At 33.7% G+C, this 26,706-nt stretch overlaps 1 protein-coding gene across 2 annotated transcripts in view; it reads right to left on the bottom strand.

Annotated features, from left to right (window-relative positions):
• The window catches only part of LOC105226985 (runt-related transcription factor 3), a 91,780-nt gene extending 78,265 nt beyond the window's left edge, over positions 1–13,515 (bottom strand). For both annotated transcript variants that reach the window (XM_049455313.1, XM_049455314.1), the window contains exon 1: positions 13,394–13,515. The gene's annotated coding sequence lies outside the window, so the exon portion shown is untranslated. The remainder of the gene's footprint in view (positions 1–13,393) is intronic.
• Between the last annotated feature and the right edge of the window lie 13,191 nt (positions 13,516–26,706).

Below are 26,706 nucleotides of genomic sequence, written 5' to 3'. Positions count from 1 at the left end.
CATTCGTTCAAAGCGAGGCGGCGACCGGCGGCTGGGCGCGCCGTTGACCGCTGCTTTCGTTGCTGAAAAATTGCTGCATTTTAATGCCGCATTTTGTGGCGCGCTGAAATATGATTTCGAGTTGTCATAAAATTATTTAATACGCTTTAAATCCACTGATCGCTCATTAAGCAAAAAACGAAAACCAAAAATAAAAAATGAAAGAAAAACAAAATGGCGCGTTTACTGCGCGCTAATAAATTACAGTTTTCGGTTATAAAATATATTGCCAGATTTATTTGGTGTACTTGCAGGCCTTTTGTTAGCGAATAAATTGAGCGAACTTGCATGTTTATATTTTTTAGTATTTTTTTTGTATATCGAAATTGCTTCCTTCAATGTTGAATATAAATTTTAGTTTGCAAATGGTTTAAAAATTAAGAGACACCGCTTTTGGCGTACTGTATTTGCACACAGGGTCCGGTAACCTATTAAAAAAGCCCTAAATTCGGTTTAGAAATTTATTTTTATTTTTTTAAAGTAAAAAATGTGTGAAAATAATCATAAATTCAGGACCAATTCACTTTTGCTCGATATGACCACCTTTCGCCTTAACTATGGCCTTGAGACGGTCAAAAAACGAATCGCAAGCTTCCTGAATGTAACTTTTTGGTATTTTGGCCTACTCATGGATAATGGCTTTCTTCAGCATCTCGAAACTGGTGTATTTTTTACTTCGGACCTTGCTCTCCAAAATGACCCATAGAGATTAATCCATTGGATTCGTATCTGGTGAATTCGAGAGCCATTGTTTGGTCGTAATGAAGCGCGAAAAATTGTTTTTTAGTCATTCTTGCTTCACTCGCGCTTTGTGAGACGGTGCTGAGTCTTGTTGAAACTTCCATGGTTTGCAACCGAAATGTTTGTTTGCCCACGGCTTCAAAGCAGCCTCCAGAACACTTTCCCGAAAATATGTCGCATTTACTTTGACGCCAGGCTCGATGAAAACAATTGGAGAGAGCCCATCTGCGGTGACAGCGGCCTAAAGCATTGTTTGTGGCGGGTGTTGCCTCCTGGTGGCCAACCGATGAAGCGGTTTTTGTGTTCTTTTAGCCTGCGCAGGTTATATTAAGTTTGTTACAGATTTTGAGTACCTGGAAGTAAGAGCCGAAGACCCTATAAAGTATATTCCTACATATATTTTTCAAAAATAAACGATGCACAAACAATTGGCAGACAAGTTTGTTTTTTTTTCTCAAAAATGTTAATAAGTGTCACGCTCTTGCCATCAAATAAGCAAAATGAGTACTCAGCATAAGAAACGTTTTGAAGGAGTGTTTCCAACGAATTATCTTAAAGATCCGATTATTAAAAAACTGCAAAGTATTTAAATACCATTTCTATATTTGTAGAGAGAAGATCTGGTCAGTATAAAAAAATTGTAACGTAGATGTCTAGCCAGAAAGAGTTAGGAATCACACGACACCTAAATATGAGGACAATGTTATTGCGATTCTTTTTGAGAAGAAACCGCTGCTAAGTATAATAGAAGAAAATTTTATTTAAAAAGGGATTAGAAATATATATAGATATCTCTAAATACTCGTACAATAGAGAGATTTGACATCAAACGAAGCAGTACTGTAATCAAGCCACTACTTTCAAAAACACAGATTGAAAGCCGGTCCTGCAGGACAACAACAATCGTGATTGGAGTAATGTAATATTAATTGATGAGTCAACTTTTACTTTGTTCGACCTCTTGAGCTGCGTTTAGCTAAGCAAAGGATAAATATTTATTCAATAAAATGATTAAGCACCGGTGCTTGTTAAAGGATGCTTCTCTGCTCATGGATTTGAGGTGCTTCACAGAAAATCTGAAAGCCGCCGGAATGATTCAATTATAACAAATGGGTGTTCTGAAGTCAGCAGAATTGTTTTGTGGCAAAAATAACCATGATTGCATACTACAAGAAAACAATGATCCGAAACATAGGAATCGCCTGTGTACTCAACTGAAACAAGAAAACCATATTGTTACATTAGATTGGCCATCACTGTCAGCACTCATAAATCCAATACGAGTATCAAAATATCAAGAAAATATTTAGTGTGAACAAAATATTTTATTTAATTGTAAGTTAGTCTGTGTGTATATACGTCAACTAGACCTTCAGTTTTTAAGATATCACTGTGAAACGTTCTTTTCTACCCAAGTAACTGCTCATTGTTGGAACTGCCGATATTGGTGGTCCAAAAGATATAGTCCCGTGCAAACTGATGAATCAAAATTAAGTTCTTCTAAAGATAGCTTCACGAAATTCTACACGTATTATTACTTAAGAGAATGCTACACTCTCTGAGGGAATTGTCCAGATCGAACAGCTATAGCATTTAGCTGTTATGCAAACTTACCGATCGAAGTAAATATCTTGTATGAAAAACTTTTTGATTTACCATAATGAGAATTTATCTTAAAGAAATTTGCCGCTTATCACTATAACATTTAGTTACCATTGCTAGTTACGTTGTCAGATTTGGTTATAGATATAGTTGCTATAAGAAATGCAAAAGAAAATTGCGTCGGTGCCGTCGAAGTTATGGTGTTTTCTCTTTGAATTGCTACCTTTCTTTATTTAAGATTTCCGTATTTAAAAATAAAAATCTCAGTTTTATTGGTGTTTAGTATTCTTAAATAAATTTCGGTTAATTTAATTCAAGGATTGCCAGCGTACATTTTGCTTTACATGAAACTTAAGGTAAAGTTGGGTAGAATCAAAACTGGCTATCTAAAAGCTGAGTTAAAGTCTCTCTTTTTTCACAATTCTTCACGGGGTGGCAAGGTACATCAAGGCGTATACAGTAATCGCCAAAATTTTCCTTAATTTACGAATTGATTCATTAAATCAAAGGTCATCGGCATCGAGTTTTAACAACTGTGTCGTAATAAAAACGTCGAAAACGTAATAATTAATATCACAAACCCTTTTTCGTGATTCAAGGGAGTTTCAGGTATCTCATTTGTTCCACTGGAAATCAAGTTGAGAATCAAGAACGTAGAGCGAATTATATAGTGGATTGGCAATAGTTTTCGTGTTTCGTATCGGAGGAACAGTTAAGTTCACATAACAGAAACGGACTCGAACTTGCATCCGAATTTTCTTCAAGTCTACCTTAAATCATTATTATCTTTATTCTACATTTTGGAGACCATTCTATCGCAGTGAAACACATTTTAAGCAACCGAAATTTTTCAGATATAGAATTCAGGTTTCAGACACTTTACACAGGCTTAACATCGTCTTAGAAAAAGCAACAAAAAAATAGAAGCATGTTTGCAAATTTTTCGAAAATAATTAGGACGGCCTCCACGCTGATAGTGAAGTGTGGATACTCTCTACTATTGGAAATCATCTAACTGTTTATTCTCAGGTTACGTTACGTTAGTCTGGTAGGCTAATCAGCCGCGGGTAGACCAGTTTTGACTCTTTCCGATACCAGATGCAGTGCTATTAGTGGTCCATGAAGAGTAGTCATTCTTTAGAAGGCCTGCGGTGAAAACGAATTGCAACAGGATTTGTGGCCGCACAAACGATACCGCTTCCAGTACCTCGTACTAAAATTCTCATACTCATATTCTAAAATTCTTTGTTTATATATATGTTCTTATAACTCACGCTTGTCAATAAATTTCCCATCTTTTTCTTTATGTGCCTGCATATATTTCTATATTAATAGCACTATAATTCAATTTCAATTAATACCGTTCTCGATTCGTTAGAAATTTCTATTTTAAATATAATTAAAACGCAAAATCATTCAACACATGTGAGTTCAAATGAAATGAAATGACAAAAATCTAAAAAAATAATGGAATTGAGTTGCCAATTAATTAGTGACTAATTAATTGTTTTAATTCATGCAGCAATTTTTCTCTTTTTTCACATTTCCAAAATAGCTCAATAATTCAGTTTTTTCTTTGTTTGCAAAAGTCATATGGTTATGTAATTTTTTTCCCTAGTTGTGTGTTGGCCAGTCAAAACAGCAGCAAAGTAAAACCGCTGATTTACAAATCGCCACAAACACCCTGACACGCTATTTTGTTGGCCACAAATAAAAGCCACTTTTGCGGCTTGTTTGGTATCGCTGATATTCGGAGGTTGATGTTTGAAGGTTAGCGGGCTGAGGGGAGTGTCGCATGGTGTGTGACACAATTTTTAGCACAATTGATATTATTTGTTTGAGCATAATTTTAGGTGGTGTGTGGGTGATTTAAAAATGGTTTGAGTAAAGGAGTTGGAAGCAAATTATTTTTGTAAAAATTTATTATTTCATTTTAAATTTTTAGGAAACAAATAGTTTTTACAATTTTTTCTAATTTTCAGAAGAAAAATATATTAAGTGGTTTAGTTTTAGTGTAGCACAATGTGAGGCGTAGTCGAAATAATAGAAAATAGCAGTAGAACTTTCCAACTGCCTTTGCTCACAAATTTTCCAAATAATACCCCGACTTTTTTTCAATTGGCTTCATATACGAGGGCTGTCCGATAAATAACCGACCTCAACGTGAAGCTAGCGGCACATCTGAAAAAAAAAGTTTCTACTTCAAATTGTGCATATTATAATAGCTACTCGCCAAAATTTCAGAAATTTATCTTGCGCAATTATCTGTTGACAGTCGTTTTTGTGAGTCTATTTCGGTGATTTCCCCAAAATGGAAAAAATTTAATATCGAGCTGTAATTAAATTTTTATTTTTGAAAGGCAATACGCCTTCACAAATCAAAGATGAGTTGGACTCTGCGTATGGTGACTCTGCACCATCGTTTACCACCGTAAAATTTTGGGCAGCTGAATTTGAACGTTGTCGCAGTAGCTTGGAAGATGATGAACGTAGTGGTCGTCCAAAATATGTATCCACTAAAGATATATTCGCTAAAGTTCATCAATTGGTACTAGACGACCGCCGGATTAAAGTTAGGGAAATAGCTGAGATTATGAAGATGTCAAAAGAAACTGTTTGTCACATATTAAACTAAGATTTGGGCATGGGCATGAGAAAGCTGTCCGCGCGTTGTGTGCCGCGTTTGCTTACGCTAGACCACAAACGTGCGCGCATGAACATTTCCAGCGCTCTGTTGGCTCAGTTTAGAGGCAATAAGACCGAGTTTTGGCGCCGATTGATAACTGTAGACAAAACTTGGATTCATCATTATACGCCCGAAACAAAAAACCAATCTAAACAGTGGATTGAAAAGGGGGAACCAGCCCCAAAAAAACCTAAAGCTGTGTATTCGGCTGGGACAGTGATGGCGAGCGTTTTTTGGGACAGCCATGGAATTATTTTTATCGACTATCTGGAAAAAGGAAAAACTATAACAGGAGCATACTACGCATCATTATTGGACAATCTAAAGGAAGAAATTTCGAAAAATCGACCACATTTGCAAAAAAAGAAAGTCTTGTTCCACCAAGACAACGCACCATCTCACACCTCAACAGTCGCCCTGGCGAAAATCCACGAATTGCAGTTCGAACTGCTTGACCATCCACCTTATTCACCGGATATAGCACCAAGCGACTTTTTTTTGTTTCCTCAACTTAAAACTGCGCTCGGCGGCCAGAGATTTTCGTCAAATGAGGATGCAATCTCTTTCGTGAACTCGTATTTTGCAGACAAAGACGCCAAGTACTATTTAGAAGGGTTGCAGAGGTGGGTGCATCGCTGGGAGAAGGGTGTGGAGTTACAAGGAGACTAGGTAGAAAAAAACAAAAATTTTTTTGAAAACGTCGCGTGCATCATGGGTAGGTCGGTTATTTCTCGGACAGCCCTCGTAAATCTGCTTCTCTCGTTTATAAAAAATATATATTTAGAGAAGCATACCTTCAGGCAACATTCGTTTACAACTCTGCAAATACTACCTAAGGTAATTCACAAGAAAACTGTATTTCCAAAAGTAGTTTTTGGAAATATTTGCATACTATTTCATTAAAATTTACAAAAACAAGTCTATAAAAATTTTTCTATTATTTGAGAAAATATTTAAAAAAATTTTTAATTTTTACTTAAAAAAAATTTCGTTATTTGTTTACAGCGGGAAACTTCAAAATTATTATTATTTTCATTAATTTGTATTTCTTTAACAAATTTGGTTAAACAACTTATTTTGACGATATACTGCATATAATTTTGTTATTAATAGATTATTAGTAGTATAATTTTAGGCGTTCCAAAAATTTATTTTCTAATAGATTTTTTTCCAATTTTATATTAATTTGGAGTAAAAAATATTACATCAATCCTTCAACTACTCTCTCAAAAATTAAAGTTTGCATATACCTTAGCATACTTTTAGGTGTTTCACCGCAAAAAATCGAAACCACGCGCTTAAAATTTTCCAAACGCAAATTTTTTAAAGACATATCAGCAAATTATTGTGTTTAAATTTTCAAATATATTTTCAAAACGTTTTCTGTAAAAAAAATATTTCTACAGAAATAAGCAAAATATTTTTTTTAAGTTGCAAGAACTAATTCTTAAAAGTCAAAAAGGTATTTTTCTTTAAGTTACCAATATTTTTGTTAAAGCTAAACGTGCAAATGCAAAAGTAAATCTAAAAAGACAAAAAATCCAATTTTTAATAATTTTTAGCATACTTTTAAGCAATATGCTGCAAAAAACCTTAAAGGTCCGGAATAAAGCTGTTCGAATTTAGCATTTGTTTTATTCCTTATATAAATATGATTAATAAATTTGGAAAAAATTGTCAATAATTAATTTTAAAATATAAAAAAGGCATAAAATCCAATTTTTCATAACTTTTAGCATACTTTTAAGCGATATCCTGCAAAAAACTTAAAGTGCCGGAATAAAGCTGTTCAAATTTAGTTATTTTTTATTAAATATATAAATATGCTGAGTAAATTTGTAAAAGATTTTCAATAAATAATTTTAAAATTTTTATGCAAAAAAAAATTCTCAAAATTGTTATCCTTTGATGTTTTTATAGTCGGTTTTTGGGTGCTCCTTTTCAGTTCATTTTCTGTTCTGTTAATGTTCATTTCCTGTTCAGTTGATCAATGAAAGTTCAAGAATAATAGTAATCAAAATACGATTTCTTGGCATTAGCATACCTTTAGGCGTTTACTGAGAATAATATCCAAACTGTCGTATAAGCATTTTCAAAATTTACATGTTTCTAATAATATTTTATATGTCAACCTTCTTATTAAATTTGTCAAAAATTTTCGAAAAATATTTTTTAATTTATTAGTGCAAGAAACGTTCCTTAAAGTATGAAATTCTCAATTTTTTGAACCAAAAACATAACTAATCGTATTATCTAATACACTTTTGAGCAATTAACTGTGAACTACACTGCAAATCTATGCATTAAGTCAATTTAAATACATTTTTTACTTAGCTAAGCACACTTTTAGGCACTGGTCTACAAAAACCGGTAGTTACACTAGAAAGAATATTCAAAAGTCGAAATTTTTAATGCATTTTTTGTTTTACGAGTTTAATTAATTTTGTTTTTAATATTTTTAGGCAATTGGAAAATATTTTTAAGAAAATAAAAAAAAATTAAATAAAAAAATTTTAAGGAGCCATTAATTGCACGTTTCTGGTGTAACACTCTTTAAAAAACTGAAAAATCACGAAAGAATTTTTTTTGAGTTCCATTTTTTTCGAAATCAAAATTTGCACAAATAAGTTTTCAATAATATATTAACTAAATTTATATGAAATTTCTCGTAATTTGTAATTTTTCTAAGTAAACACAGCATGTGGTCTACCTTTGACCACTCCGTCCAAATGAAAAAACTCAACTCACAAATCTAATTGAATAACAATCGCTTTGTTTACAATGCGTGGCATGCTTTTAGGCGCTTTTGCGCTCGCATCCGACACACACGACCTATATTCCCTGACAATTTCATAATTATCTCGTTGCTTTGTTTGTTATCGCCGTTGCTTTTGTTGTTGTTGCCGCGCCGAAGTTGTAAACAACGGCATTGTTTTTTACTTTCATTATTTATTCAATGTTGCTGTTTTTGTTGTTGTAGTATGTGTGTGTTTTTATGCGCTCGCCAGTTTTTCTGTTTTTGTTTCGTTTGTGGTCGCTCAGTTGGTTGACCACTTCAAAACAAAAATTACACCAACAACTGGCCTACTCTGCGGCCAACACAACGCACACATAAGCACAAATACAGAGACACACACACACATACACACACATATATGTACATATACGCAGGCGGTGAGCGAAGTAACTGCGCTGGCCAGTCAAGCGGCGGCAGGTAGACCGTGGCGATTGATGGCGGCGCTGGTGGTGCGTGGGTGGCGGCGGGAGGACGCCTGAGTTCGGCTCGCAATGCCAAATAACTGTTGTACACTTGTGCATTTTTTCTCGATTTCATTTCGGTTAGTTCGTTTTCGTTTTGTTTTTGCTTTTGCATGTAAATTTCTGCGTTTTTTCCGCAATTGTTTGGTGTTAACTCGCAGCCACCGCCGCTGTTGTTGTTGTGCTTGAATATGAAATTTAAATTTTTTTTTATGATTTTTTAAGTGACTGCATGTTTATTGTTATTGTTTTGCTTTTTGTACAACTTTATGACTCACACGCACGCACACACACGCAGCTACAAATGCCACAAGCACACATTTAGAGCTGCTGCAAGTACATGTTTGTGTGTGCGTTCGCTTTGGCTGCGCTTGTGTTGAAGTGCGCTTTTTATCGAGTTGCTCGCCGATATTTGCCCTCGGTAAGCCATTGAATGATCAATTTCGCGGTGAAACTTGCGGTAAATAAGTGCGGTGCGCCAGCAATTTTTCAATTTTCAAGGTTTCACTTTTTCACAATTGCCTTCGCTGCAGCTTTTTTCCTCGCTTTTCGGTGCGTTTTCGTTGCGATTTTGTTTTAATATCAATTTATTGTTATTATTTCGATTTCATGTAAGAATTTTACTCGACATTAATTGTTGCAACAAGCAAATAAAATACACTTTTGTGTGCAGGCGCTGTGTGTCTGTGTAAATATTGAAATGAAGTTGAAAATGCATAAATAAAAACAAAATTAATAAAAACTTACAGTGTAAAAATATAATTCCATAAATATTCTAGCATTCGTAACATATTTGCTACAATTGTTACACAGTATATATTACAGTTGTAATTTATTTTTATTTATAAATAACTAAGAAGAAGAAAGGCTATCTTCAGCTTCATCGACGCATATGCTCTTAAAGCAAATTTTATTTGATCAACTTGTATAGCCGCTATATGCTTTAGTAGCCCAATCTCTTCATAAATGTTACGTACATCATAGATAATAATCTATACCGAATTTCATGACGATATCTTATCAAATAAATAAGTTTTCCTCATAAGGACTTGAATTTTATTTACCAGTTTGTACGGCAGCTATATGGTATAGTTGTTCAAAATCGGCCATTCCAGCACATCAGGAGCTGCTTGAGGTGAAAGGGACATATGCAAAATTTCAGACCGATATCTCAAAAACTGAGGTACAAATTCACGTATATATAGTCAGACGGATGGATATGACCAAAATGACTCATCATATCATGGTGATCTAAACATAAATATATATATTGTGTCAAAAAAATGACCCTGAAATTATAATTTAAGTTCCTCGGCTATAACACATTTCAAACAAATGTATTTTGCTAAGTTAGTACTAAGGTAGTACTGTCCTTAATTACTATACCAAATATGAGCGCAATCTGTCCACCAGTTTGTTTAGAGCAGCTGCTTGCTTGACTCGTCCCGATAAAGCTGATTTTTTTCAAAAAGAATAACGTAAAGAGTTCTCTTTGGACATGCTTGATCGTGTAAGTTCCGATGCCACATTCGTGGAGAGCATTATAATTGCCGATGAGCAAGATTGTGGAAGAACAATTCACGGATTTTACACGATGATAATTCACCAGTGCATGGACCACGATTGTGACCGAATTTAAATCTAAGCACGCAATCAATACCATCGATCAACCACCCTATTCACCAGATTTGGCGCGGTGTGTTTTTTTTGTTACCCAAACTGAAATTGCCGCTCCATTCCAGTTGATGGAAGATATAAAACAAAATTAACTGAAGGAGCTGAAGGCCATCCCAAAAAATGTTTTGAGGACTCTAAAAATCATTGGGCGATTACTTAAAAGGCGAAAAACTACATATATTAAGGAATAATTAAATATTTTTTTGGTTTTGGTTACAATTCTCGGGTATTTTTTTGTCAATAATAATAAGCAATTCTTGTGTTAAATTGCAGAAATCATACAGAAAGAGTCAAATATTTAATAATCCTTTAAAAAGTTGAGATTTGTTGCTTTAAGCGCACTAGTTAATCATTTTCAAAAATTTTTCTTCTTATTACAGTTCGAAATTTTTTAACTAAAAAAAAAATTATCAAAAACTGTTTATAATATTTTTATTATATTTTAATTTTATAATACAAAACCATAGAAATGTATTTTAAGTATATTGCGAGTCATTAGTGAAATTGAGCATACATAAGGCTTTCCAATGCAAAGATATTCAGTAACATTTCTTTAGCCATAGATTACTTTCGGGTGAAAAACGTAATATTCGGGAATCTTGCCTTTGAATTTCGATTGAAGCATAACTGACGGAATTATGAATGTTTTGAAAATTTTAGAAAATTTTTCAAGGCTCGTGCGACTTATAATTTCAAATGCTTAAGTTTCTAGAGGAATTGCCGTCATCGCTGTATTTTTCAATATTTCTCCATGAAAATTTTACAGAATATTTTCAGATGTCATCCCACAACGGGTAATTGGGTTTTCAAAATAAAATTTAACTCTTTTCCCAGAAAAAGGATATAACAGTTAACCTTGTTTTACCCGAAATAATCCCCACCAGCTCGACACACAGTGGACAACTGAAGAAATGTGCCAACTTCAGAACTTATTGTTTACTGCGAGCGTGACGAAATTCAATTAGACAAGACAATTTTCTTGGGCTTTTTTACTAACTGTCATATTTGACGTATGTAATTCACTCTCACATCACTAAATTAGCGGCATTGAATTTTTCTTAATAGAAAAACTTCACAAGAGATCAAAAAAATAGGTAGTACCGATTTAGCGCAAGTTTCTTTTAGTTAGATACTTTTATCATTACAATTCAATAGCCTTATCACTGGCAGTCATTTTCATGAACCCAAAAGAGTTTAACATTATTTGAAACATCATTGCAACAAACAGAAAAGTGATTTTTTTAACGAAGTTGCCTTAGCATCTGCTGTAAACCAAAAAATACTTTAACCCCATAGAAAGAAGTATACTATAATAGCTCATTAATATTTTTCTAAAGAGTTTTTCTTTTAGTACAGCAATTTTTCTTTTCTTATGCCGAAAAGAAACTAATAAAAGACAATAATGTTCAACAAAATTTCAACACAGATATTCAGACACATTGTATAATCCAGAAAATAACTGCAGTGAAATAATTTAGCATTAATTTTTATGAAAATTTACATTTGACAAGTGCTTTTCACATTCAACATAAAACACGTAGCCTACAATTAGGCGCACAGCTATGTATTATGCTACCGAAGACCAAATCTAATGTGTTTTAAGGCGTTCAGAAGTTGATAAAGAAAACAATTGTGTTTTGGAGAAATACATCACAATTTATTTTTTCTAGAATAATTCACTGTTTCTCGATCAATATTATTTCATAATTTTGTTTTCGCTTTAAAAGTAAGTAAGTATACTTCTTTTTTTTAGTAATTTTGAGCCAAAGATATTTTTACAATTTTCCATGCAATTATTTGAGTTATTGAAACAAGGAAATGTCACAGAAAATATTTAGCAATTAAGGTGCAAATTTTTCGTAATAAAATTGCATTCAAGTACACAATAAATTATTTGATATAGTTGACACGATATTTCCACTTAAGGTCACAGGGATTGTTGACACCCACGAGAGAATAATTTTTCCAATTTCGTATGATTTTTTTTCGCTTGAAAGTAAAGATTTCTAAAAACATAAAACTTACTGACTTCTTAAAAAAATTCTGACATTTGAGGATTTTTGATTAAATTTTGATTTTAAGTCGAAATAAAGATTCCGTCTTTCTTGCGGAAAATCTAAATCAAATGTCTTTAACATTTAAGGGTTATATGGGTTTTACGGGTTTCAAAAAGTCGACGTTTTTTTATTGCTTATTAATTTCTACAACATCTCTAGAATATTATTATAAATCTTTAAGTTGAGCTTTGAGAACTTGTGCGCTCGAGGCTAGCTAGGCTAAGTTCGCCGTCTTTCACCGCGTTTTTCTGGAAACTGTGTTTTTGAAGTCGCTTGGCAAGATTTCTCGAGAACTACACAACGGACTTTATGAAATTTTGCACAGATCGTTGAGAGACAATTCTTAAAGACCTGGATAAAGGACTTTTTTCGATTAGAACTATTTGAAAAAAATGACGCGAAATCTTCACTGAAATTTTCATTTTTTGTAAAAATGTTGGCCAAAAATCTAATTATCAGATTTTTTCCTTCGTCCAAGTTCTAAGTTAAGATTTTTACTAAAGCACATATTTTTTCACCTTAGATTTTGCTATAAGGAGTTATCCTACCAACGGGGCATCTTTTCACGGAGGGGTCATCGGAGATATCGTCGCAATGGCTGAGTTTAAAGTATATTCTTCCAAAAGTTTCAGAGTTTCTTTGTTAATAGTGTATGTTTGTAACAAAAAAAAGTTGTAATAAAATATTTAATTTTTATATGAAAAAAAAAATGTTGAAAAAAGGCTGTTTTTTTGCGAGGAAACCTATGTAAGCCCTTAAAAATTCACACTCTTACGCTTCTTCGTTTTTTGTAACATTCACATTTACAGATAAGGAAGGACTAAAGATCATTGCTTGAAGATGAAATATATTTAATGACGCTTACATTTAAAAAGTGTCCGATAGATTAGTTCTTTCCTCGCACAATTTCAGTATTTATAGACCAAATATGTAAAGCCTAAGTATCGCCTAGGTTTGTAGCAAAATATATTAATTTTTGGTAGGATTTTTAACATTCAAACCATTTTCATTCATGTCGTTTTTTACTCTCTCAGTTTTGGAGCCGTCAAAAGGTGCACAGATATTTTAAAAACATTTTTTTAGGCAGCCATTAAATATTTTTCTTTTCACACCTTCAATTTTGAGCAAAATAATAAGAAGATATGAGGTCCAAACATGCCGAAAGCTCTGTTTTGTAAGATGCTTTCAGTGAGGTGGTGTCTGGAGGATATTATACCATATAGGCAAATAGAAATATTTTAAGGATTTTTAAAATATGTCGATCGTTTCTTGTTAGACAAACATAAATTTTTGAGCGAAATTTTTATATCAGAAAGCAGTACTTGGCACTTACATTTGTGATAAACACTTTTTATGAGCTTGCTGAATTTGGCTGGCTGCTTTTATGTGGATATTGTGAAGAAATATTTATTTCAACATCATGAGCAAATAGAAAGTTGACTTATTTTTCACATTTACACAACACTTTACAAACTTACGCCAACAAGAACTCAACGATTTTTTACACACGCAAAAGTAGATTTTTTACAAGTAATTTTTTTCAATTATTTTATTCACACATATGACGATTATGCCACAAAACTGTTACAGAATTCCCACGTACAAATTCACGCTTAAATTTTCAACCGAATTTCAGTCGATTTTCTGGTTTACACTGCACTTTGAAACACGCATTTGCCACAATCTAAATGGCGTGGCGACACCACCAACAAAAATCTGCCACTTGCAACCTGTAATTTTACACTTGCCACCTGGTCGCTTTTGGTCAGTTGGTCAACAAAAGTGCACACGCATTAACGGCGGTCACGCGTGAGAAAAGCGAGACGCACTTGCAAAGGTGCGATTTTAATGCCGCGGAACGCGCGTACGAAGCTGCTCTCGATGCTTTCGATGCGATGCAAAGTGCAACTTTAAATTACGCAAATTTGTGAGCCGGAAATGCGGCCGCCAAGTTGGTGGTCAAAATACCGAGTGACATATGCCACGACGACGACGACGACACAACGAGACAGCGCCAACGGTAAACGGTAACACGTTAATGGCAACACCAGCAACGACGGCGACAAAAACTACTACCGGCCGCACGAGTGGCGTTACGAGTGTGGCGCGCGCGATGTCATGCACTGCCCGCAACACTGCTGCAAATGCAATGATGCGTTGGTGTTGGCGTTGCAGGCAACAACAACACACAACAACAAAGAATGAGTTGTATGCAAATTTTCGTGATATTTTTGGGCGTTGAGTTGCGGTGTTGGCTTTGGTGTTCACAAGTTCCGGTTGTTTAGAGGAGCGCGTTGCATGGCGTATGTTTTGTGAACTGCTACTAATTCGATACTGTTAACGTGTTGGCGCGCGTAACGCGTTGCGGCGCTATTTAGCAATACGAAATATAGTCGACTGGCTACAGTGCTGTGGCACGGCAGAAATGCAAATAGTGATAAGCGCACGACGGCAACACAATTTTGAGTTGAAAATTTACAAAATTCCGCCTCATTTTCCGCCAGCAACGCATTATTAAGTGAAGGCGTACATATGTGCGCACACAAACACACACACGCATGTGGAGTTGTCCGTTTGTGGCGCTGAGTTGCACGCGCGCGCAACAGAAAGTTGTAGCGCTGGCTGTTGCTGCTCGCGTCAGCAGCGCGCTTGAGTCCTTTTCTCTGCTGCTTGAGTCCATTGTATGCGTGGGCCAAGCGGCAGGTCTGCAAAGTGACGAAAGGGTTGCGCGCCACTCAAGCGCTAGCCAAGTTGATGTGAGCGCTGTTTGCAGACACAAGCTCCTGTGAGCGCTCTTTGTAGACACAAGCGCGCGCTCATATAAGCTCTCACTACGGCTTGCTCCGTTGCTGGCGCTGCTGTGTGAGCAGCGTTGAGCGCACTTGTGTTAGTATTTTATTTGGTATGGAGCCGGAAACGGAAGCGTAACCATATACACGCTGTCACCCACATTGCGGCGCGTTAGTAGGTTGCTGTCGTAGCGCGCACCGTTATGCCACTTATTGCTGTATGTTGCGTATCGCAAACGAAGTGTTAGAAGTTAGCGCGTTTGCAGGCGGCACGGCGCTATGTAACGCGCACTACTTTTAATTTTGCGTGCCTCAAAACTTTGCTTAGGATTTTGCGCGCTTTAAATTTGCGACCGTTATACTCGTATATACCGTTAGCGTTTGTATAAAATACTATAGTAGTCAAACGCACAACATACGCGTCCTCAACACCAAGGACATGTTGTGCAACAACTTGAACACTTCCGCCGCACACAATGACTAACCTGACCGCAGCGCCTTCAGTGCCTTTACTGGCATGCAACGCGCTCTGTAGTTGTAGATTTAATGCAACCATATATGAGTTGGTCAAATAACGGTCAGATGGGGTTAAAAATTAGCAACAACAACAAACACAAATCTGTGCGCGCCTCATTTCATTATCATTAAAGTCGCGCGCTCAGCGCAAACAAAACGCACAAAAGCAATGTTGCATGTGGCATGAGGCGTAATCAGCCAGCCGCGCGGTCACTCGTTGCGTTGGTTATTCATGCAAATAAATGAATGTGAAATAAATTTAAAATAAATGAAATAAAAGGCGGAAATACAACAATTCCGCTGCTGCGGCGCGCCGGTCAAAGCGAAACAAAACGAAAAAAGGATGATAGTAACCCCTTCCCGGCAGATGATGCCGGGATATACATATGTTTATATGTACAAATATATACATATATATATGTAATAGATCAAAGCAACACACATACACACATGCTGCTGTTATCATACATACATATATGTATAAGAGTATGTGTATGTATGCATATATTTAAGGCTCAGCCGCCAGCCGCAGCTTCAAACAACTTTTAAGTCTTACATATGTACACATATGCATATGTATGTGTGTTTATGTATGTATGTAGTAACATCTATTCTTTCGTGGCTTTCACATTTCACTCATTTGAGTTTAAAATCCGGTTTATTTTCGATAGAAAAACACATAAATTTCACAACATTATCAGCCAAAGGAACAATAGCAACAACACAGTCACATACAAACATATATGCGGGTATTAATGAGCGGCTGCGGTGGTTGTTTGAGCAATAGAAACTAGTTTCAGCCGAGCGCACATACATAAATACACACACACACATGAATGTTGATGCAAATAGTTGCTGGAAAAGCGCTAACAGTGGGACGGGCCAACCTCCAATCACACATATGTATATATATACACACACACATACAAACACATTTACATATACACAACTCCACTCAACTACTAAATATATCCATATACCATATATAACGGCACTTTTTGTAGTTGCAACACATACACACACATGCCTACTTACACATATACAAATGTAGCCAAGTGAGATGGCTATATTCATGCATATGTATTGGCGCATTAATAAACGTACGCTCATTAACATAAACGACTGCGTTGGCAGCACTAGAGCGCAGCCAGTAATACAACAACAATGCGCTGCAAACTAACGTACTATAACGGTGGCGAATGTGAACAGCAATGAAGCGATTGCAAAATGCATTGAATATGTTGCTCATACGCTTAGCAATATGAGCGGCTATTTGAATGGATAAATATGCTATATACATACATATAAACATGCCATATACCTATATGTATGTAAATACAACATGTATTCATATGTGTGTGTTTTAGTGCTTATGTAGGCTTGTATAAAGCGGAAACTTCACATATATACCGTTAAGTAGCACATACATGCAGGCAAAGCTTTAGCAGTCAAAATACATATACCGAAATGAGCGCAATTATTTATCAGCACATACAGTGTGGAACAAGTGTATGGGTACGAATGATGAGAAATTAATTTAAAAATATTAGCTAACGATTTATTTTTTTCTTATATATGTATATATTTTTTTGTAAATTTCAATTTATTTAGTAAATGTTTAATTATAAAAAAATAACTAAATTCCATGAAGCTATAATTTATGAGCATATTTTTGCAAACAATAATAATTTACAGATTTTTTATTATTTTAGGTTAGCTTAGGTGACTGCTTTTCGAATAGCAGATCGGACAATTAACGCAGTCATATTTTTTATAATGCCAAAAAATTAAATAATAATAAGGCTGAAATTATTCTTATGAAATTGACTACGTCTGAATGATAAAAAAAGGGAAAATGAATGGCTTTTAGGCTTTTTTAAGATTATCAACAATGATCCTATGACCGAAGAGAAAGACATACCGAGGAGGGGAATCACTTTAGTTCTGGTATTAATGTTGTTATAGCGGCAGAAGTCTACCTAGTTGACAGTCCTTGGCTGGACAAATATGTGGGTCCGTTTCGGTTATGTAGACCCGACTTTTGTGGGAACAAATCTCTTTAGTTCTCTAGAGATTAACAGTGAAATCGAAAAAAAACTTTAGCTCCCCAATGATTAACTCGGGAATCAAAATAACCAATTTTTTGTGAGACGATCTCTGAGTACACGATTCAAGAGAAACCCAATTAAGTATTCAATGCCCACCTGCTCCCAAAAAAATAATAAAAAAGCGAGACATTCTGCTAAATTCATTACCAGGCAGCCATATAAGTATTTTGCAGAAAAAGCTCAATGCACTTTAGCTGTCAAAATGATCTTGCAGAATTAAAAAAAAAATATATATAAAGAAAAATTAAAAAATAATCTCTGTGCTGACCTAACTGCCCTCGTACACCCTGAATATATCACATTTTTACTGCTTACACTAAAACTATGTTGTATTGTAAGTAACTATAATCGGAATCAACATCTTGTATGGCGTAAAAGTACATTGCCATTAAAATCCAACATCAAAAAATTTTTTTTTAACAATTATGCTTTAAGGAAAATAACGCAAAAAATAACAAAATGTGTACTCAAAATTACAGCGCGACCCCTGAAAGCATGCTAATCACTAACGGCTACTCGCATTGCACTAGTTGCGCATACGCCCACGCCAACTTAACTACTTGCTATGAAGTGCCATATATGTAACTATTCATATATAAAACCAAAGTTTTGAAAATGAAAAATAATCAAAATATAAAAAGAAAATAACAAAATTAATAAATTTGAAAGAGAATATTATTTGTGATTATCTACAGATTTTAAGAAAATCATGGATGATCTAAAATCTTACATGCTAAGCAGTCAAAAAATAATTTTTTTCAATATTTAATATTCCAACGAACAACCAAATTTCAAAGTAAAATGTTTTTTAATAACAGCACAACCTTTTTTGAGATGACTTAAAAAATTATCTCAAGTTTTCAATTAAAAAAAAAATATTTTTAAATGCAAAGTACATAGACTTGCCCATCAGAGCATCAATATTTACTAACTTTTTTAACAGAATAACTTCCAATATTTTAAAATTATTTGTAGCGTTTGGTAGATAAAATATAAAAATAAAAAAGCAAGCTCAATATGAAATCCATTGGTGACCTTAAATCACGTAAAATGGACATAAAGCATACTTGCTTTTCACGAAATATTTAGTAGTTCTTTTATTTCATATTTTAATTTTCATTTTTTTACATATTTAATTTTTAGAATTTTTAAATTACTGATTTTTAATACAATCTCAAATAGCTTTTTATAAATTTTATTTCGTTTTTTTTTTTTTTGATTTTTTTAATTTATTTTTTTTTGAGTTTTTTATATTTTTAATAAATTTTTATATTTTTTAATATTTTTTTTATTTTTTTTTTAATATTTTTTTAATTTATTACATTATTTTTTTTCTTTTTTTCTTATTTTTCATTTAATTTTGTTTTAAATATTTTTACTAAAACTCTTTTTATTTTTTAATTTTGTTTTTTATTTTTTTTTTTTTATTTTTTTTTCCGTATTTTTAATTTCATAATTTTTTGAACAATTTTAAATTTTTTATTTTAATATTTTTATTAAAAAATTTTTTTTTTTACATTTTTTTATTAAAATTTTTTTTTTTTTTTATTATTTTTTTTTTTATTTAATATTTTTTTTTTTTTAATTACATTTTTTTTTAAATATTTTTATTTATTTTTATATTTAATATTTTTTTGTTTTAATTTTTTTTTTTTTTTTAATTTTTTATTAATTTATTTTTTTTTTTTTATATTATTTTTTTATTTTTTTTTTTTAATATTTTTTAAATATTTTTAAATATTTTTATTAATTTTTTATTAAATTTGTTTTGATATTTTTTTTTTTTTTAAATATTTTTTATTTTTTTCAAATAAATAATTTTTAATTTTTTTATTGATTTTTTATACTATTTTAAGTATAGTGATGATTATATTGGTTAAAAAAATACATTTATCTTCTTTAATTTCAATTTCTAATTTTTGATTATTAAAAAAATATTTAATGCACCTTTAATTTTTTAATATTTGTTTTTCCTAATTTATTTATTAATTTTTTTTTACTTTTATTAAAGTTATGAACTAAATTCGAAAATTATACTTATCTCCTTTACTTTTCCTGTCGGATTTTTTGTATGTTCTTTGATTTTTTTTAATTTTATAAAATATTTAAATATTTTTTAAAACTTTTTAAAACAAAAGTTTATTTTTTAATAATTGTTTTAATTTTTCAATATATTTTTTTTAATTATTATTTTTTTTTTAATTTTTTTAATTTAGTTTTTTATTTTTTTAAAGCCTAATTTAATTAAAATTTTCATTTCAAAGATAATTTTAAATTTTTTTTTCAAAATTTTAAGCAAACTACGCCCCTGTATTATTGAAAACCCGATACCAGTTTACCACATAAGCAAAATACAACTTTTTATTCAATATTTAATTTACCAATACAAACAAGTACATACAAATATGTCTGTATATATACATCCATATGTATCTACACATATATACACACGTCATTACATAACCAGCTATCCTGTTTTCTAACTTCAATAGCCTTTAACGAGCATTCACACTTACCGACTTCGGCGCTTAGCCAACAGCGCCAAGCAAAGAGAAGCACAACAAAGTGCGAGCCCATGCGTGTGACGGACATTTCTAATTTAAAGTAATTTCTACATCAACTCACAATTGTGTTAATGATTAGAAAAAGCAGAGTTACGCTTAAAAAACACCACACCACCGCACCGATTCCGCGCTGATGGCCTGTCTGAACTGGCAGACAGCCAGTTGGCATACATACACACACGCAAACACATATACATACATAAAGATATAAGCACACATGTTCAGATGTGCGTTTGCTTGCCCCAGCACGAGCTGACATAGCAATTAACGTGCAACGCAACGCAACGCAACGAAACGCATTCACATGTGTGTTGCAAGTGTGTGGAGGGAAGCGACGTGCTGGCTACGCACAACACCGTTATGCCGTTATGTAGGTGGCAGACTGCCAACCGTTTGCCATGCAGCGGCGCACAACTTCAAACTCTTGCGAACTGCCAACTCTTCCGACAGCCACCGTGCGTCCGGCTGACGGCCAGTCATTGCTGCCACACAGCGACCGAAGTGAGCAGGGCGGCGGCAGCGGTGTTGGCGGCGTATCCCAGCACAGCCGAAACAATTTGCCGGCTTTTGTTTCATGCACTGTGCAACTGTGCAACTGTGCTGTTGTTTTTTTTGTTGGTGTACTGTAACTGTTTCGAGATTTTTTAGTGTAATTTAAGTGATTTTCAAAAAAGTCAGAGAAAAAGGGTTAAAAACACACACTTCGAAACTAAACACAAAAACCTGTTTGGGAAGTTTCCGACATGACGCATGTGTGGCATGTGAGCACTAGTGCAACACACATACATACATACATATATATACATGAATGTGTTTGTTTGTTTGTGATTGTGCGTACGCATATGTGGCAAGTGGCAGCTACCGGACGGGGTGGTCGCTGTCGTTACGGTAAATGCAAATGAAAATTCTGTGGAAAAAAGCAGAAATACTCGCTTTCGCGCGAACTGCGCCAGGACGGCCGACGACAGGCGAGGTGAGTCGCAAGGTAGGCGGTGGCACAATAAAGGATACGCGCATTACAGATAGGATATCAGTTAAAAACCTGTTTGTGGCAAGTACGGGGTATTGTTGTGTGCGAAGGATATTCGAAAATGAATATATACAAACGCGCATACACACATACATACATACATATGTACTTATATATATGAGATACATAGAAAAGTGCGTGGCACTCAAAGCACGCATGTTGATTGAAGCTGATGCGCGGAGAGAAGGTTAGACGGAGTTTTTAGGAAAGTAGAATAAAGTTTTTGGTTAAATTCCATAAAAATGCAAAATTCAATTTTCGAAATTTAAAATTAAAATTTCAATTTTTTTTTTTTTTAAACAGATATGTAATTCCAATTCAAAACATAAAATTCAATACTCAAAAAAAAATATTTTCAAATTGAAAAATTCAAACCTTTTCAGCACTTGAAAAAATAAGTTTTGAAAATCAAAATTTCAAAATCCAAAATTAAAAATTAAAAATTAAAAAAAAAGATTTGGAAATTCAAAATTCAGGACTAATAAATTGTCAAGTGCAAATTTCGAAATCGAAATTTCAAAACTTAAAACTCTAAATCCATAATTCAAAATAACAAACCAGAACAGAAAGAATTCGGAATTTTGAGTTGAAAATTAAAAACTCGAATTGGAAATTTAATTTTAAAATTCATATACAAAATCTAAATAATAAAATTCCCAACAAAAAATTCAAAATTATATATTCAAACTGCAAAAAACAAAATTCAAAATTGAATAAAAAATAAAACAAAATAAAAATCAAAATTAATTCAAAGTACCAAACTCAAGTTTCAAAAATTAATGTTCAGAGTTTAATCAAATTCAAATATCAAAATTGAAAACTCAGAATTGAAAATTAGAAACTCAAATTCGAAATCCAATTTTCAGAATTCAATACAAAAGTTCAAAATTCAAATTGAAATTTGAATTTCAAAATCAAAAATCAAAACTCAATATTCAAAGTTTAAAATTCAAAAATCAAAAATCAAAATTCAAAGTTCAAAATTTTAATTTCAAAATTTCAAGTACAAAATTTAAAATTCAAAACTCAAAATTTCAAAATAAAATTTGAAAATTCAAATTCAAAATTTAAATCCAAATTCAAAATAAAAATTTCAAAATTCAAATTTAAAATTCAATATCCAAAATTCAAAATTTAACGTTCCAAATTCAAATCTCAAAATTAAAAGTTCAAAATACAACATTAAAAATTTCAGAAATTCAAAATTCAAAATACAAAATTCTAAATACAAATTTCAAAATACAAAAAAAATATTTCAAAAATAGGACAGAACTCTAATTCAAAACCCAAAATCGAATATTCGAAAAACAATTTCAAAATTTCGAAATCTAGAATTTAAAATTCAAAAAAAAATTTGGAAATTCAAAATTGAGGACTGATAATTTAGCACTTAAGAAAGACAAAATTCGAACTTAAAACTAATGAATTGTCAAGTTCAAATTTTCGAAAACGAAATTTCAAAACTTAAATTTCTAAATCCGGAATTCAATACAACCAACCAAAAATTGATTCAAAACTTGAAATTTAAGTTTCAAAATACAAAATTCAAGTTCGAAAATTCAAATTTCAGAATACAAAATTCAAAATGAAAACTTCATAATTCAAATTCGGATATTCAAATTTCTAATTTCAAAATTGAAAATCCAAAATTCTAATTCAGAAATTCAAAACTCAAAATTATAAGCTTAAAACTAACATTTCCATATTCAAATTCACGATTTGAAATTCAATACAAAAAACTTAAAAAATTTAAAATTCTAAAATTCAAAAATTCAAAAATTAAAACTCAAAATTTCGAATCTGCAATTCAATTTTTTTAAAAGCCATTTTTATTCCTTGACCAAATAAAATCGAACATCATGCCATATAAACAAACACAAACTTGCCACACGCTTTTGTTGCATGCCACCACAATGTCTGCCGGCCACCAGCTAGCTGGCTTCTTCACAGCTGCATGTTTTTAACCCTTTGTGCCACAAAGCGCAAGCCAAACATACAAACCGAGATATTTTAAATTCACACACGCACACATACATACATACATATACACAAACAAACATATACAGAAATGTATGTAGAGATGTAAGTGGCGTACTTTGCACATGACATGTGTGTGGCAAGCAGCTCCACCATGCGCCTCCATCCATGCCACACGCATTGCGTATGCTCACCGTCTCGTTGCCACGGTTGCTCCCACACACACACATCAACTAACTGCCCACCTACAACCATACGTGTATTAAAGCAACAACAATAATAAATAAAATGACAATAACAACAAGCAGCGGCAACAGCAACTCCCAGTGCAGCGCATTCAATTGGCTCCCGCTCCCGTGACGCTTGGAGTCATCAAGCTTTTTTAGTGGCTCAGATGTGGCAACGGCGCATATGCATAGATTTGCATGTGGATGTGTGTGCCACGCATTGAATTAGTGGCAACTGCGTAACGCGCGCCGTAATTTAATGAACATGTGCGAATGAGATGGCTGTGCTGCGCTCTGCCAGCGTCGCAGCGCCCAGCTCCACATTCAACACATGTGGCATAATGAGCTGCGCGCTGCACAAAGCGCAAGTGGGGGTGTGTGTGTGTAGGTGGAGTTGCTTGTGTTTATATGAAGACCTCAAAATTAGAATTTATTACCACACACACATACATATATGTATATAAAAATACTAAAATACGTTTGTATGTAGCATACTTTTGTGCGCCTGCAGCCAACCCAATGCGTGTAGCATCTTATGAAACAGAAGCCGACTTTCATTAAAAATTTCAACCCTCTTAACGTCGTCGTAAGTAATTTATTATGTTTGCTTGTTAAAACACTTGAAATTTCAATATTTTCGCTCAAAATTTTCAACCCTTTTCTTTTGCTCTACAATTACTTCTAATAGCATAATTCTAATTTTCTAATTAGAATTTCCCTCAAAACTCATATGTTTCCATGCGTTTTGCTGTTGCACTCTCGACTCTTACATACACTCATATACAATTCCAACATAAAATAACATAAGTGGAATTGTGTATGTGTGTGTGTGTGTTTGGTAATTTTACGTTAGTGTGAGTTTTGTTTACATTTTTGCCTTGACGCTCTGCACAGTCGCAGCCACGTGCTTTCTTGCTGCCACGCTTTGCAGACTTCGCTCAATTGCTTGCTGAGAGGAATTCATCTTCATGCTCTCGCTGGCGTTCTATATGCTCGCCGTTACTCCAGAAAGACAGGGCTGTTATACGAAAATGATTTAATATGAAACTTCGAATCACATACTCTCTAAAAGAAACTGATTGAATGTCACTGAGATCGAAATTTTTGAGTATATACGAAGAAGGCCTGCGCTCAGTCAATCCATTGTAGAAGTATGTTAGTGAGAAACTGTCTATGGAGCCTAATATCGAAAGAGGGATATAACCTAGCTTTAGTGGCTCAGTAAAACAGGCGAGCTTCCTAAATCTTAATTAAACTTCGGAAATTTTTAAGAGCATAACTCACTAGATCGAAGTATTATGCATTTATATTCGAGCAAATGGCAAATATAAGCTAAGATATACCAAGATAGGGCATAATAGACATAAGAACTTGATGCAATCCTCATACCAAAGAGAAATAAATGCTATACCTTACTCTTTGCATCTAGTTACCTAAAGCCTGCTCTAAGCCTTATTGGAAATCCTTAATTCCTACCATGTTGACTATTAGAACAATCAACCCCCAAAAAAATGTTGTAGCATAAACAGGTTGATGTTCCAATGACTGATTTCAGATCACTCTTAGACTTCTAAGTTATACATTTCTTATATTTATATAAGAAATCGTCATTGTAAGGCCAATTTCTGCTGCGACCAACTCTAATTATTTATTTCAGACAAATTTTGAGCTCTGTTTGCAGCCTTACTTCTCAATAAGTATTGGATAGGATTTTCCAAACAGAGAGGTTTTGAGGACAGAAAGCAGAAAGCTAAGGATAAGGATTTTCCAAAAGAGTGAAGAGATCTAGAGGACAGAAAGCTAACGTATACACAGATAGCTAAGCGATATTGCTAGCCTTGTCGTCGCCGAAAACTAAATTCAGTATTGTCAACAAACGCAGGAAGCTTTTAAGTTCACTGGCAGGTCAACTCCATCATCCATTATCCATAACTTGGGTACCCGATCTAAGATAATTTTTCATCAACGAAAATGCAGACATCTTGACCAAGTCTGGAGGCTCTTTAGGCGAATTCGAGGCAGAGATAACACCAATCCGCGAAGAACGAGAAAAAGGGAGCTCAAGACACAATATGAACAAAGAGCTCGAAACAGATGAAAATCTGTAACTAAATGTAAGACAACGAAGTAGACAGTGCGAAAATAGCAAGCCAAGAATTAAGGATTTATTAAATAGGTTCAGGGAGAGTATATATAGACTTACAGCTATCATAACAGGGCATGGTTCACTCGGAAAACATGGTATGAAAATGGTAACGCGCTTTAAAAACTTTTGCGGCAGCTGTAAACTCGAAGAGAGTAAGGAAATGATTTTATAGTTACTCTGTAAGTACCCTGCTTATCACAAACCCGGCATAGAGCTCGTGGAACCCATCAGGTTCCATACCTTGAATGTATGTCTACAAAAATTACAATGGCGATAAGTAGTTTCATTGAAGGCAGCGAAAGATTTCAACACAACGATGAAACAAGATGGAATGTCTCAAAAGTTTCACGAATGGTGTATAAAAACGGCGGATATAGCGCTAATTAAGCTGAAAGGTGACCGTGACTCTGCAGGAGTTGGAAAGTTAGAGGATCGAGCTACCCTTAAAAACTGAGATCAAAAAATGTATCAACACAAGCTTCGAGGGGTATTTCGGAGTGTAAATCTTTCTCGATCTGATCTCTATATTTGAACAAGTTAGCAAAAATTCTTGAATCACACGTGATGTTTGACCAGATTTTCAGCTTTCTTATATTTCAGACTTTACGACAAAGAGCTGTTTGATGCAGTTTAAGAGTATGAGTTTGAAAGAGAGATTCGTTTGAAAATTATCAGAGAGGGAGAGAGTAATCAAATTATGAGTTTAGTAGTGAAGAGCTGAGAGTATCTTTTGACGTGATTATTCGCTACGTGATCTACTTGTATGTTGATCTAAATCTGATGCCAATGGAAACAACACTCTTTACTTAAAAAGATAAACTATATTTTTATTTTACAGATCTCATCGTTTCATAGTTTACAAGTTTCATAAACTCTTTTTATATACCCCGAACTAGATACATTAAGCTAGACACGACGTTTGTAACTCGTAGAAAGATACGTCGAAGATCCTATGAAGTATATGGTATGTATAAATGATCAGCGTGACGAGTTGAGTCAAATTAGCCATCTACATATGTCTGCCGATCTGTATATAAGAGAACTTAATTTTCGAGCTACTGCTTATTTGTTGGAACCGCATATATCGGACCACTATTGTATGTAGCCGCCACACACACTGAACAATCGAAATCAAGTGCTTGTGTGGAAAACCTTATCATTTGACGATAAATCTTCAGAATATTTGGCTTGAATTATTGCCCAAGGCAATCTGTTACATTTGTTGTTTAGATGAGACCTCTATATCTTATAGCTATCACACAAAGTGGCCGATCATGAATTCTGTATTT

This window comes from Bactrocera dorsalis, chromosome 4, assembly GCF_023373825.1.
Source record: "Bactrocera dorsalis isolate Fly_Bdor chromosome 4, ASM2337382v1, whole genome shotgun sequence".
In the NCBI taxonomy this organism is placed as follows: Eukaryota; Metazoa; Arthropoda; class Insecta; order Diptera; family Tephritidae; genus Bactrocera; species Bactrocera dorsalis.
Note: the sequence above shows the minus strand (reverse complement) of the source record. Positions and strands in the feature narration are given on the sequence as shown.